Source organism: Triticum urartu, chromosome 2, assembly GCF_003073215.2.
Source record: "Triticum urartu cultivar G1812 chromosome 2, Tu2.1, whole genome shotgun sequence".
NCBI lineage: Eukaryota > Viridiplantae > Streptophyta > Magnoliopsida > Poales > Poaceae > Triticum > Triticum urartu.
In genome coordinates this window covers 739,034,347-739,049,522 of record NC_053023.1, presented here as the reverse complement: position 1 = coordinate 739,049,522, position 15,176 = coordinate 739,034,347, and the positions used below count along the sequence as shown (strand labels likewise).

General features: G+C 45.5%; 1 long non-coding RNA gene and 1 pseudogene across 1 annotated transcript; both read left to right on the top strand.

The window, feature by feature from the left end:
- Positions 1-4,961: 4,961 nt before the first annotated feature.
- On the top strand, positions 4,962-7,242 carry LOC125538415 (annotated as a pseudogene).
- Positions 7,243-10,106: 2,864 nt separating this feature from the next.
- Positions 10,107-12,617, top strand: LOC125534546. Its single transcript, XR_007294506.1, has 4 exons — positions 10,107-10,564; positions 10,662-10,717; positions 11,495-11,585; positions 12,361-12,617. It is a non-coding gene; the product is annotated as an uncharacterized LOC125534546 (long non-coding RNA).
- Positions 12,618-15,176: the final 2,559 nt, after the last annotated feature.

Here is a 15,176-nt window from a genome sequence, read left to right as displayed (position 1 = left end):
TGATCTCCATCATCGTGTCTTCATGAAGTTGTCTCGCCAACTATTACTTCTACTACTACAGCTAACGATTAGCAATAAAGTAAAGTAATTACATGACGTTTATGTTTACACGCAGGTCATAAATAAATTAAGACAACTTCTATGGCTCCTGCCGGTTGTCATACTCATCGACATGCAAGTCGTGATTCCTATTACAAGAACATGATCATCTCATACATCACATATATCATTCATCACATCCTTTTGGCCATATCACATCACATAGCATACCCTGCAAAAACAAGTTAGACGTCCTCTAATTGTTGTTTGCATGTTTTACGTGGCTGCTATGGGTTTCTAGCAAGAACGTTTCTTACCTACGCAAAAACCACAACGTGATATGCCAATTGCTATTTACCCTTCATAAGGACCATTTTCATCGAATCCGATCCGACTAAAGTGGGAGAGACAGACACCCGCCAGCCACCTTATGCAACTAGTGCATGTTTGTCGGTGGAACCGGTCTCACGTAAGCGTACGTGTAAGGTTGGTCCGGGCCGCTTCATCCCACAATGCCGCCGAATCAAGATTGGACTAGTAACGGTAAGCATATTGAACAAAATCAACGCCCACAACTACTTTGTGTTCTACTCGTGCATAGAATCTACGCAATAGACCTAGCTCATGATGCCACTATTGGTGAACGTAGCAGAAATTCAAAATTTTCCTATGTGTCACCAAGATCTATCTATGGAGAGACCAGCAACGAGGGGAAGGAGAGTTGCATCTACATACCCTTGTAGATCGCTAAGCGGAAGCGTTCAAGTGAACGGGGTTGATGGAGTCGTACTCGTCGTGATCCAAATCACCGATGATCCTAGTGCCGAACGGACGGCACCTCCGCGTTCAACACACGTACGGAGCAGCGATGTCTCCTCCTTCTTGATCCAGCAAGGGGAAGGAGAGGTTAATGGAGATCCAGCAGCACAACGGCGTGGTGGTGGAAGTAGCGGGATTCCAACAGGGCTTCGCCAAGCGCTGCGGGAGGAGGGAGATGTGTCACGGGAGGGAGAGGGAGGCGCCAGGCCTTAGGTGTTGCTGCCCTCCCTTCCCCCACTATATATAGGGCCAAGGGAGAGGGGGGGCGCAGCCTTGGCCCTTCCTCCAAGGAAGGGTGTGGCTAGGGAGGAGTCCCTCCTCCCCAAGGCACCTAGGAGGTGCCTTCCCCCTTTAGGACTCTTCCTTTCCTTATCCCTTGGCGCATGGGCCTCTTGGGGCTGGTGCCCTTGGCCCATATAGGCCAAGGCGCACACCCCTACAGCCCATGTGGACCCCGGGGCAGGTGGCCCCACCCGGTGGACCCCCAGGACCCTTCCGGTGGTCCCGGTACAATACCGGTGACCCCGAAACTTGTCCCGATGGCCGAAATAGCACTTCCTATATATAATTCTTTACCTCCGGACCATTCCGGAACTCCTCGTGACGTCCGGGATCTCATCTGGGACTCCGAACAACTTTTAGGTTACCGCATACTAATATCTCTATAACCCTAGCGTCACCGAACCTTAAGTGTGTAGACCCTACGGGTTCGGGAACCATGTAGACATGACCGAGACGTTCTCCGGTCAATAACCAATAGCGGGATCTGGATACCCATGTTGGTTCCCATATGTTCCACGATGATCTCATCGGATGAACCACGATGTCGAGGATTCGATCAATCCCGTATACAATTCCCTTTGTCTATCGGTACGATACTTGCCCGAGATTCGATCGTCGGTATCCCGATACCTTGTTCAATCTCGTTACCGGCAAGTCTCTTTACTCGTTCCGTAACACATCATCCTGTGATCAACTCCTTGATCACATTGTGCACATTATGATGATGTCCTACCGAGTGGGCCCAGAGATACCTCTCCGTCACACGGAGTGACAAATCCCAGTCTCGATTCGTGCCAACCCAACAGACACTTTCGGAGATACCCGTAGTGTACCTTTATAGCCACCCAGTTACGTTGTGACATTTGGCACACCCAAAGCACTCCTACGGTATCCGGGAGTTGCACAATCTCATGGTCTAAGGAAATGATACTTGACATTAGAAAAGCTTTAGCATACGAACTACACGATCTAGTGCTATGCTTAGGATTGGGTCTTGTCCATCACATCATTCTCCTAATGATGTGATCCCGTTATCAACGACATCCAATGTCCATGGTCAGGAAACCGTAACCATCTATTGATCAACGAGCTAGTCAACTAGAGGCTTACTAGGGACATGGTGTTGTCTATGTATCCACACATGTATCTGAGTTTCCTATCAATACAATTCTAGCATGGATAATAAACGATTATCATGAACAAGGAAATATAATAATAATCAATTTATTATTGCCTCTAGGGCATATTTCCAACAAACCCTATCCTGGAAATCATGTTGTTAGACAATGGTGAACCTTCAAACTATGAAGAACCGATGGCGGGCCCAGATTCCGAAAAATGGCTTGAAGCCATGAAATCCGAGATAGGATCCATGTATGAAAACAAAGTATGGACTTTGACTGACTTGCCCGATGATCGGAGAGCCATAGAAAATAAATAGATCTTTAAGAAGAAGACAGACGCGGATGGTAATGTGACCATCTATAAGGCTCGGCTTGTCGCTAAGGGTTATCGACAAGTTCAAGGGGTTGACTACGATGAGACCTTCTCAGCCGTAGCGAAGCTGAAGTCCGTCCGAATCATGTTAGCAATTGCCGCATTCTATGATTATGAGTTATGGCAAATGGACATCAAAACGGCATTCCTTAATGGTTTCCTTAAGGAAGAATTGTATATGATGCACCCGGAAGGTTTTGTCGATCCTAAGAATGCTGACAAGGTATGCAAGCTCCAGCGCTCAATCTATGGGCTGGTGCAAGCATCTCGGAGTTGGAACATTCGCTTTGATGAGATGATCAGAGTGTTTGGGTTTACACAGACTTATGGAGAAGCCTGTGTTTACAAGAAAGTGAGTGGGAGCTCTGTAGCATTTCTCATATTATATGTGGATGACATACTATTAATGGGAAATGATATAAAATTCTTGGAAAGCATAAAGGCCTACTTGAATAAGTGTTTTCCAACGAAGGACCTTGGAGAAGCTGCTTACATATTAGGCATCAAGATCTATAGAGATAGATCGAGACGCCTCATTGGTATTTCACAAAGCACATACCTTGACAAGATATTGAAGAAGTTCAATATGTGGATCGGTCCAAGAAGGGGTTCTTGCTTGTATTGCAAGGTGTGAGATTGAGCACGGCTCAATGCCCGACCACGGCAGAAGATAGAGAAAAGATGAGTGTCATCCCCTATGCCTCGGCCATAGGGTCTATTATGTATGCCATGTTGTGTACCATACCTGATGTAAATCTTGCCGTAAGTTTGGTAGGAATGCACCAAAGTAATCCCGGCATGGAACACTGGACAATGGTCAAGAATATCCTGAAGTACCTGACAAGGACTAAGGATATGTTTCTCGTTTATGGAGGTGACGAAGAGCTCGTCGTAAAGGGTTACGTCGATGCTAGCTTTGACACAGATCTGGATGACTCCAAGTCGCACACCGGATACGTGTATATTTTGAATGGTGGGGCAGTCAACTGGTGCAGTTGCAAGCAAATCGTCGTGGCGGGATCTACATGTGAAGCGGAGTACATGGCAGCCTCGGAGGCAGCACATGAAGCAATCTGGTTGAAGGAGTTCATTACCGACCTAGGAGTTATTCCCAATGCCTCGGGCCCGATGACTCTCTTCTGTGACAACACTGGAGCTATTTCCCTTGCCAAGGAGCCCAGGTTTCACAAGAAGACCAGGCATATCAAGCGTCGCTTCAACTCCATTCGTGAAAATGTTCAAGATGGAGACATAGATATTTGTAAAGTGCATACGGACCTGAATGTCGCAGATCCATTGACTAAACCTCTTCCATGAGCAAAACATGATCAACACCATAACTCTATGGGTGTTCGATTCATCACAATGTAACTAGATTATTGACTCTAGTGCAAGTGGGAGACTGTTGGAAATATGCCCTAGAGGCAATAATAAAATTGTTATTATTATATTTCCTCATTCATGATAATTGTGTATTATTAATGCTATAATTGTGTTATCCGGAAATCGTAATACATGTGTGAATACATAGACTACAACATGTCCCTAGTGAGCCTCTAGTTGACTAGCTCGTTGATCAATAGATGGTTACGGTTTCCTGACCATGGACATTGGATGTCATTGATAACGGGATAACATCATTAGGAGAATGATGTGATGGACAAGACCTAATCCTAAGCATAGCACAAGATCGTGTAGTTTGTCTGCTAAAGCTTTCCTAATGTCAAGTATCTTTTCCTTAGACCATGAGATTGTGCAACTCCCAGATACTGTAGGAATGCTTTGGGTGTGCCAAACGTCACAACATAACTGGGTGGCTATAAAGGTGCACTACGAGCATCTCCAAAAGTGTTTGTTGGATTGGCACGAATCGAGACTGGGATTTGTAACTCCGTGTGACGGAGAGGTATCTCTGGGCCCACTCGGTAAGACATCATAATAATGACCTCAATGTGACCAAGGAGTTGATCACGGGATGATGTGTTACGGAACGAGTAAAGAGACTTGCCGGTAACGAGATTGAAGAAGGTATAGGGATACCGACGATCGAATCTCAGGCAAGTATCATACTGGTAGACAAAGGGAATTGTATACGAGATTGATTGAATCCTCGACATCGTGGTTCATCCTATGAGATCATCGTGGAACATGTGGGAACCAACATGGGTATCCAGATCCCGCTGTTGGTTATTGGCCGAGAGATGTCTCGGTCATGTCTACGTGATTCCCGAACCCATAGGGTCTACACACTTAAGGTTCGGTGATGCTAGAGTTGTTATGGGAATTAGTATGCGGAGTTACCTGAACAAATACATTTAGGCTGCATGACACACACATATGGACAGACACTCCATTGGCCGTCGCACAAGCATATTGATCAGTATAGCAGGGACCTCTTGAAGCAGCTGAGGCAAAATAATGTGAATTTGGCAAAAGTGTACACCATCATCGGAAGCATCTTTGGGAAGATGGAGAATGTACCATTCACGAAGAGGGCTCTATGGAATCTCTGTGGGAAGATAAGCCAGGAACAGTCAGAAGACGATGTGAGGAAAACAATGGGAAGTATTCCAAGAAATGTATTCAAAGGACCCCCAATTCACTTATCGAGTTGAAGCAGACAACGAGGGCAGGATCAGCACTTTGATGTGGGCTACCGGGAACAGCAGGGTGCAATACAGTTTCTTTGGTGATGTGGTTACATTTGACACAACTTACTGGACAAATCTCTACAACATGCCGTTTGGTTTATTTGTGGGTGTGAACAATCATTTTCATAGCACAATCCTGGCTGGAGTTTTGGTGCGACGAAGTGAAACAGTTGAAACATTTGATTGGGTTTTCTCAGAATTCATTAGGATAATGGGTGGTAAGGCACCGCAAACAATCTTGATAGGTAAGTAAATAATCATTGGCTACTGAACGAATTTCTTTATATCAGTGCGACACCGAGCCGATAATTCTAATGGTGGTCTAATCCGTACCTTTGCAGATCAGAACAGGGCTATGGAGGTGGCCATAAGGAATGTGATGCCCGGCACAGCTCACCGATGGCGCAAGTGGCATGTGTTAAAGAAGGCAAAAGAATCACTTGGTCCATTGTATTCAAAAAATAGTGACTTCCGTCCCGAGTTCCACAAGGTTGTCAATCACATGTTAACCATAGAGGAGTTTGAGGAAGGCTGGAAATACCTTATAGAGAAATACAATCTGAAGAGTCATGACTACATGACAAATTTGTATGAGATAAGGCATAAATGGGCGAAGCCATACTTCAAAGGCGTGTTATGTGCAAAGATGACTAGCACTCAACGGAGTGAAAGTGCTAACCACATGTTAAAGAACTATGTGTCGCATGGGAGCCCAATGCATATATTTGTTAGGAAGTATATGACCTTAATATTTGACAGGGAGGCAGAAGAGAATCATGAGGAGAAGCGTACAACAATAGTAAGCAATGTCTCCATGATAACTGTTGATAGGGTTTAATTACACAATGAATAAGTTAAGGCATGGACTAATGCTAGTTTCTTTGCTTGTCCAGGGGAGGCCGCTCATGCGAGCAAATTTTGCTATAGAGAGGCATGCTGGGAAAATATACACTAGGGCTATGTTTGAGCAATTTCGGACATATATTGTATGGGTGTGGTGCATATCAGGTTGAGGAGATTGAGAAAGCAAAAAAAATTACATTCCAATACATACCGATGCAGCGGGTAGGGAAAAGTGGTGTAAAACGTCACACAAGGTATCGGTTATGGAAGGAGGGGATGAGTTTGACTGCGAGTGTGGCCAGTTTGCACACCTGCTTTGCAGCCATGCCCTAAAGGTGATTGACTGTGTTGTTTATCATGAAATGTACACATTTTGAAATTATCAAATAATGAAGGTGGGCCATAGAGCTAACAATCGGTGCCCTCCGTTAATGTTGACAAATGCAAGTAATGGCCTTCATTCGTGTGACGAAGATCCAAAAAAACACATTCTAAAGCGGTGGACACGAGATGCAAGAGATATCCTTCCAACACTGCTCACACAGTACCAGAGGGACAATGCTCAAGAAAACCCATTCAGTTTCCGGCATTTCAATATGTATATGCAAGCTATGGAACTTGTGCGAATGGGAGACTGCAGTGTGGCCGCTTATGAGCATTTGATTTCATTGTTCAAACACTGTGCAGCAGAGATGAAGCCATTTACAGACCGCCGCATTGGGGGCAGCTGATGAGCGGGGGCAGCTCCTCAAAAACGGCGGTGCAGGATGATGAAGACATGCTCTCCGGATGGATTGGGGTAGTATGCTCGCACTGGATCGAGCGGTTAAACTACAAGAGGCTTCACTGGATCCGCAGCTATAAAGAGGAAGAGAAGCAGTGTCGGAGAAGATTGGTAGTTGGCAACCGTGTTGCCATAAATGAGTACAACGGCTCATTGGGAACAGAATCGGTGAAGGAATGGTCCAATCCGTCCTTCCTCCGTCTGATCCGCCGTGTTGCTAACTCACGGAGTTACCTGAGCTATGGGCCATGCCCTATTTCGGTGAATAGCAAAGAGGAGCATACACGTCACCACGACACAGATCGCGAGATATATAAAAGGTCCTGATTCCAAGAGCGTGTGAGCTCGGGCTCACATCAGCACTTTCGCTCCTCCTTGCCACTATACTATCAATGGACATGAGTACAACATGCCTACTATCTGGTTGACGGTATCTGTCCCAGGCATAAGGGTAGGACTAAGGTCAGTAGGAGAAAAAGACATCCACAAGACCACAAGCACCCACCAGCAAACCAAGTGCCAAAAAAGAAGAAGATTAGAGATAGGAGTGTTCGGACACTCTAACTAGGACCCCGACAACCACTGGTCACACCTCGACCACCGTATTTGTCACACTAATGCACTTGTATCCACCAGTTCATATCAATACCAACAGAAAGTAGGGTTTTACTTTTACGCTGAGATAGCGGCCCGAACCTGTATAAAACCCCCTTGCGTTCTTGTATAATCTTACCCGTGGATTGACAAAACATTTTCGTCCATAGACAAACTCAAAAATATAGGGTATCATTGATCCGTGGTGTCCTGAGTACACACTCTGAAAAATACCCGACTACCAAGTGTTACCAGCTTCACGGATGGTACTAACACCGAAGGAATGTTCTGCACTTACAGCGGAAAACTCCCACTTCGGGACAACCAGAGGGAATCTTGTGATAACTTGGGATCAAATTTGGTTCCAGCATGGCTATGTTGGTGAGATCCATTATGTCATATTGTATGCCTACGATAAAGTTACTATGCTTCACCATCAAGAGTGAGAGAAATTTACGAGATAAGAAGTGAAACATACGAGGAGTACCGTAGTCGACAAATGGCGGTTAATTTTGATTTTGCCAATTCTAGCCAAGGTAAATTTTAAGTTCACTAATTTTAACATTCGTCTTTGCAATGCGTGACATCACCGCTTGTAAACTAACTTATATTGTGTTAATGGAGTTTACCGCTATTGGCACTCAGGTTCCACCGATGGGACCACCACCACTGCCGATGGGTTTCAATTTTCGGACCAACAACCCGTCATTTTCGTATACAATTTGGCACCCGCCCTCTCTTTCACTAATTTTCGGGCCTCCGCTGCTCGCAGCCCATGTAAACCTAAAGAAAAGAAATGAAAAAAGAGACACAGAGACTGAGAGAGGAAACCCACCGAACATAACCCCTCTCTCTCGCGAGCCATCCCGCCATCTGCACAATGGCCCTTCGCCTTCGCCGGCCGATACCTTGGTCCACGCGAACATAGGTGGGCCCTCACTAGTAGAAAACGGACCATTAGTACCGGTTTGTAAGGGCCTTTAGTGCCGGTTATGGAACCGACACTAAAATTTCGGCACTAAAGCCCCCCCCCCCTTTAGTACCGGTTTGGCACGAACCGGCGCTAAAGTGCCACCACGTGACGTGAGTTCGCGCCCTGGTACGGGGGACCTTTAGTACCGGTTGGTGTTACCAACCGGTACTAAAGATTTTTTTTTGAAATTTTTTGGAAACAATTTTGATTTTTAATTTTTCTGAATTATTTGATGATTTAGTCTCTAATCACCTCTCTTAACTGCTCAAGTGTGGATCACTCATTCCGAATCATCTAACTTCCCGACCGGTCACCCATCCCTCTCACTACTCCAGCCCGAGCACGCTTAACTTTCAGGTTCTATTCTCCTTCGTTTCCGAGTCTGCACTTATTGTTTTCCTAACAATAGTAAGATGTCAATCCTATTAACCCTCAGGAGTTTATCTTGAGCATGAAATCACACATTTCACCGTTTGAGTTTGAAACTATTATTCTAAAAAAACAGTAATTATTTAGTAACGCTAATATTTCTTGAATAAGTTTGACCATAGTTTGACCAGATTTGACCAAAATTCAAAAAATTGAAATAATTATTTAGTAACACTAATATTCTTGAATAATTATTTAGTAACACTAATATTTCTTGAATAATTAGTTTGACCATAGTTTGACCACAGTTTGACCACAGTTTGCCCACAGTTTGAATATTTTTCAATTTTAAAAGCCCCGTAACTTTTTTCTATTAGGTTTTTGAGGATTTTGCAAATGTTTAACGGGGTTTCCCCAGTTAAATTTGGATGTAACTTTTCGAGTAGATGATTTTTCATATTAAAAACTTTTTCATCCGAGTTAGTATGCAAAAGTTATGCCCATTTTTACAAATTTCAGAGAGATTTTGCAAATAAAATCAAAATTCACATTTGCAAATTTTTCCAACAACTAGACCACATATCACATGGGAAACTTATTTTCTTTTATTTTTTTGACATTTCCATCATTTTCGTTTATTTTTTTAAACTGAAAAGGCGATCCACCGGGGGGGTAGAGTTTGAAAATTGCCCTATAGTGCCGGTTTGTGTCTCCAACCGGTACTATAGGTCAGACCCCGTTAGACCTTTAGTACCGGTTGGCATGAACCGGTACTAAAGGTGATCGTGGGGCCCCGGCCTGACGCCAGCCTGCCACCACCCCTTTAGTACCGCTTCCTGCCACGAACCGGTACTAAAGGTTCAACACGAACCGGCATTAATGCAAATCCGTTCGAACCGGCACTAATGGTACCATTAGTACCGGCTCAAATACAAACCGGCATTAATGTGCTTCACGTTTGACCCTTTTTCTACTAGTGCCTATTGTTGTATGGAATATCAATGTAGGTGGTCATCCGGTCGAAAATTTTCCATCCTACCCGAAATATCACCCGTCCCGCTGAAATATTCGACGCCGTATGATTCGGGCGGACAGCCGAGATTGACACAAAAGTGAGATCAATCCGTGCGAATCAAAATGGACCAATCGACATTCAGCATGTGGCATGTTTCAATTTTTGCTTTCGCCCGCGTGCTTTCTCAAATTTTCAGGCATCCGCGCGCTCAGCCAATCCAAATCCATTCGAAGAGAATAAAAAAAAGAAAAAAAAGAGAATAAAATAAACGAACAAAAGAGAGCCAGAGAGGAACCCACCGAACCAGACTCGTCTCTCTCTCCCCCACGACTCCGCGCCGCCGCCGCCACGAACGCCGGCCATTTCCGGCGAGACCCGGCGGCTCCCCTGCCCCCGCGCCTTCCACCCATCCGGCGCTCGCGGCCTCCAGTCTCACCCGCGGCTAGGGTTTCGCCCCCTGTCCGTTTTTCTGGAGGTCGGGCATGGCGCGGGCGGGCCAAGCGCCCGCGACGAGGGCGCCGTATCCGGGGGCAGGGCTCCCTTCTCCTCACGCTGCAGCCGCTGGCCTCCTCCTAATCGAGGAGGAGGAGCAGGAGCAGGTGGGGCGCACCTAGCCCCCAAGGTCGCCGCCGTCGAGGGCTTCTACGACCTGGATCCCGACCTCCACGGCGCCGTCGCTCCAGCAACTCGAGGTCAAGGTGCTCCCCCTTCTCTGTTTGATTCGATCCGGCAGCCGCGGATGTGGATGTGGGTTCCTCACGCCTCTCTGTCTGCCCTGTTCGTGATGTGCTGCAGGAGAAGTCCACTCACGCGATGTGCCCGTCCATGGAGAGGACCAGCAGCAGCTCAAGGTCGATTTTCTCCTCCACTCCTCTCTCGTTTTGAAATCCTAGGCTGGCTTGGGTTACCTCATGTGCTTACTTGCTTCCCTATTTGCTTGCTTGCTGCTGCTCTTACTCATGGCCGTCCAGATTAGCTAGCATGCTTAGGCAGCCTATGGTGGTCACTATTTTTCTCATGTGATTCAACTCTACAAATACTCTGCCTGTTTAAAATCTGAAACAAATTGCTTGGTTTGCTGCTGGTCTGAATCCACTCACATGCTTGACAGAATTCAACTTGCTGCTATTGCTGTCACACCCTAGTGCTTATAATGAGATAAACATCGCTGCATTGTTTGCCAATTCATCCATTTGCTTGCTTGCTGCCTCAAGAATAAATTCACTAAAGTTCAATTTAGTTGCATGCCTCTTGGAATCTTGTTGAGACTGCTGCCATAAAGCATACGTGCTCTACTTCTGAGATAAGCTTTATAATTTATTTATGATTGCACATCCTAGCTAGTATGCCATCATTAGCATGAACCCCTGTCATAAGTTACATGCCTATTAATTAATTATCCTTGTTTTCTTGCTGGTGCTTCTCTATTGAACCATTGTTTCATCAAGAAATCTGGGAGTACCCTTTTCTTTCACAAAAAATTAACTTTTGTACCAAGATTGTTTCAAGTTACTTGGGTGAAGAAGGACGTGAAGAAGTTACCCATCCTGGATTATTTATTCTCCTTCATTGTTGCTGCTTATCTCATCAACACATGATGATTTTTTGTTTACTTGCTGACCGCACAGATATGCACGGAGAAGAAGACCATCCTCTCCGCTGACGACACCTGTGGTGGTAAAAATTCAGAGACCAACACCTGTAGCAGCAGGTCTCAAGGTGCAGACCATGTCTTTGCTGAATTTTTTGTCAAGTGTGTGATATGTTATATTAGTGGATGGAGTTAAAGCATCATTGCAGAGCATTGTTTTCTTGCTGGTGCTTCTGTATTGAACCATTGGTTTCATGAATAGATCTGGGAGTACCCTTTTATCTCAGTATCTTTTATTACTTGTGTAGATTTGTTAAGTTTGTGCTCTCTGCCATTTAGTTGTGCTCTATAGTTCCTTTGCGTAGGATGGTTGGGTGATATCTCTGTAATTCCTGTGCTCTATAGTTCTTTTGCGTAGGATACTTGGGTGTGGTTGATGGTCACGTCCCTCCATGATTAGGCCCTGTAGGGCCTACAGGTCTCCGTATGATGTGAGTGTGTGGTTGATGGTCACATAATAGCTAAGGTTTTTATTTTGCTACTGACTGGTATCTCAGTTTGCACCGATCTAGCTAACTGTTAATATCACTTAAACATGCTACTGGCTGGACACTATTTGTCAGCGCTCCTGTCCTTGGTGGATCAACTTTGATGCAGAAAATGTGTCAATTTTCTATGGCAAAAGCTTGATCTGAAACTGATGAAAATTGTAGTTTTTGATTTTCCATATTAAACCTGGATCATAAGCAGTACTGTATGCGCAAGCAAACATTTGAAGTGAAATTCTTCCATGTATCCTCTGTACTGTACTGTAGATTTAATTAATGTAGATGAATACATGCATATAGCCTTGCAGTTTTATCATGTGCATGCCATTCAAACAACTTGCTCTTATCCTTGCAGATGGAGTAGGAGGACGAGCAGCAGCAGCAACAGCAGCACATGAGCCTGATGATGGAGCATGATAACCGTAGATTTAATTTCGGTTATCGTGCTGGATATGACTGAACTTGTTGTGCTCATGTTGGATATGACTGTGAACTTGTCACGCTCGTGTTGGATATGACTGATCTTGTTGTGCTTGTGTTGGATGTGACTATGAACTTCGTTTGGACTATGCAATGGATTTGATGTTATATATGTGGATTCTCATTCAAGTTCATCTAGTAACCTAAAGCTGATGGTTCAACTAGCTCATATGAACCTCCCATGGTCTTTTATTTCCTTGCAAGATCCTCTAGATTGGTGTCAGCAGCCTTACTCTCTGTAGCTGGGCCATCCAGAGGGGTGCCCCTTGGGTTCAGGCCTGCTAGCAAACTACATGGGAGGAGTACAAATAGAAGAGGAAGCCAACTGAAGACGGGGACGTACGGAGGGGATTCGGCCTCGGCTTCCTGGCTCGGCTGGGTGTTCCTCACTACTGTTCATCCTCCTGTGTTTCCTCGATGAACTCCATTAGATAGCTTCTAGCTCCTTCACAAATGGCCTATAATCTGCGAATCGTTGCTAGTTGAGTCCAGATAGTGTTGTGTTGTCAACAACTTCATCTTTTATTTCCTTGAAAACAATCATCATCTTGGTGGCTCACATGAACCTCCCATGCATGTTGATTTGTTGACTGAAGCTAGTTTTTTTTCTCAAAAGAAATCATCATTATTAGTTTTTGGGCACATTTCTCCTCTTCCACCTGTAGTTCGTAGTTAGGATAAGCTGGTAACACCCAACCTTGAGAACACTGAGTTTGTGTGCATTTTATGATTTAAGAAGTCTCTCCTTTTACAGTAATTACGTTGAGTCTCTTCTTGTGTATGTCCTACAGCTAGATTCATGTGTACTTATTTCCAAGTTAATTAAATGCCTGTTGCTTTGTTTGATTACATACACTAGTTTGCTTGTTGAGTATCATCATCATATATATGGCAGTTTGCTTAAAACCTGTATTGCCCAAGTTTGCCAATCATGTAAATTATGATCATGCAGGCATGAATGCTCTAGCTTGTAAGGAAATCACCACTACTGTATACAATACTACTCCCTCCGTCCCATAATATAAGAGCGTTTTTGGCACTACACTAGTATAAAAAATGTTCTTATATTATGGGACGGAGGGAGTAGCAGTTAATTGCAACTCCTTCAACATTGTTGCAAAACAGTAATAATACATAAGCAGTGGCACGTACATAATGATCCGAGTCGGTCAGGTCTAAAGCTTGGGTAGTATGCGATCTGGCCGCATGCCGATCCGCAGGTGACGCCGGTCAAGTGGCTCCACCCGGATGTAAACAAACTTGTCAAATGCCTGAAAGCGGATCCACCTCAACGGCCCCTCCTTGAGGTGATTATCCAGAATGCGGACATGAAGGCCGTCCTTAGGCTTGCCGCCAACGACCTCTCCTCCCTCTCCCGGCACCAACACATACGCAACGCATACCACGAGGTGGTTCGCCTTGCCCATCTCCCCGGGGTAGACGTAGTGGGGGTCGATTTGGGTGTGCCAGTAATTGGGCCCCGTGTAGAGGTCGCCCAATATGGGTCCCATTTCGCGCATCATCCTCGCGAGGGCTTGTGGGGTGCAGTCGCTCCTGGAGAACTCCCAGGCGGCCTCGAACCGGAGCACGCACCTTCTCCACCCAGGGACATGCTCCGTTCTGAGCCCGATATTGTCTTTCTTCATGAAATTCAGAATGTCGAGCGTGCAGGCTTCCAGACGCCGGCCTTCCAGCAGGCGTACTTGAGGTAATGCACGTCGCTGAGCACGTAGGGGAAGGTGCGTGCTCCGTAGCGCCGCTCCAAGGCGAGACGGTGCTGTGCGTGGATACACACTGCGCACGCGCAGATTACACAGGCACCTACAGTACAGTGTAGTAGTAGAGTATCTGTGTCAATCTTCTTGTGTGCGAGCACAGAAAAAAAAAGGACTAGTTAGAAACAAAAGAAATATTGTCAGAAAAAGACACTTACTATCGCCTCTGCCGTTGACATCTCTAGGCTGATATATCGGCCGTCCCATGATCCTCTCCCAGTTCCATGCCTTGGGTAGATCGTCGACTATGGGACAACCGTCATATGTCTTCTTGAGCCACCCACGAATTACCCCAAACCAATACCGACAGAGCGCCCCCAGGCACGACCGTGACACACAGCCGCCTCTTGGCTGTACCAGTAATATGTCAATGGCCGCCCCTTGTCTGCCATCTGAAACAACTAGCATGCACAGGTTATCACAAGCATCCAGCTTACTAATTACGTACGTATTTACAAGACCATAATTGACTACTCTACTTATCTACTGCAGGACTTTGCAGAATATGAGTCGACCGATCAAGCGCATGTACAGTGCCAAGATCGATCAAACTAACTAGCTAGCATTATATAAAGAGAGTAACTTGACTTGTCTGCCACCGGGTCAGTCAAACTACTAAAATGCAGTACATCAGTCGCCAAATAAGATCAAAGCTAAATAGCAATGCTGTGCATACAACAGTATCAAGAACACAATAGTTTCAGCTAAAATCCGCGCACTGTGCATAACAGCAATGCAAGCACGAATGTAGGAAATGCCAAAGGCAGGGAGCAAAGAAATACGGACACAAAGCTCTCACCAGAGATTTCGGTGTCTCCGGCGAGGGGCAGGACAAGTGGACCGCTAGCCTCTGCCTGGAGGACACGGGGACGGCGCCGGACGACCCAGCCCACGCCGAGGACCCGGAAGACTCCAT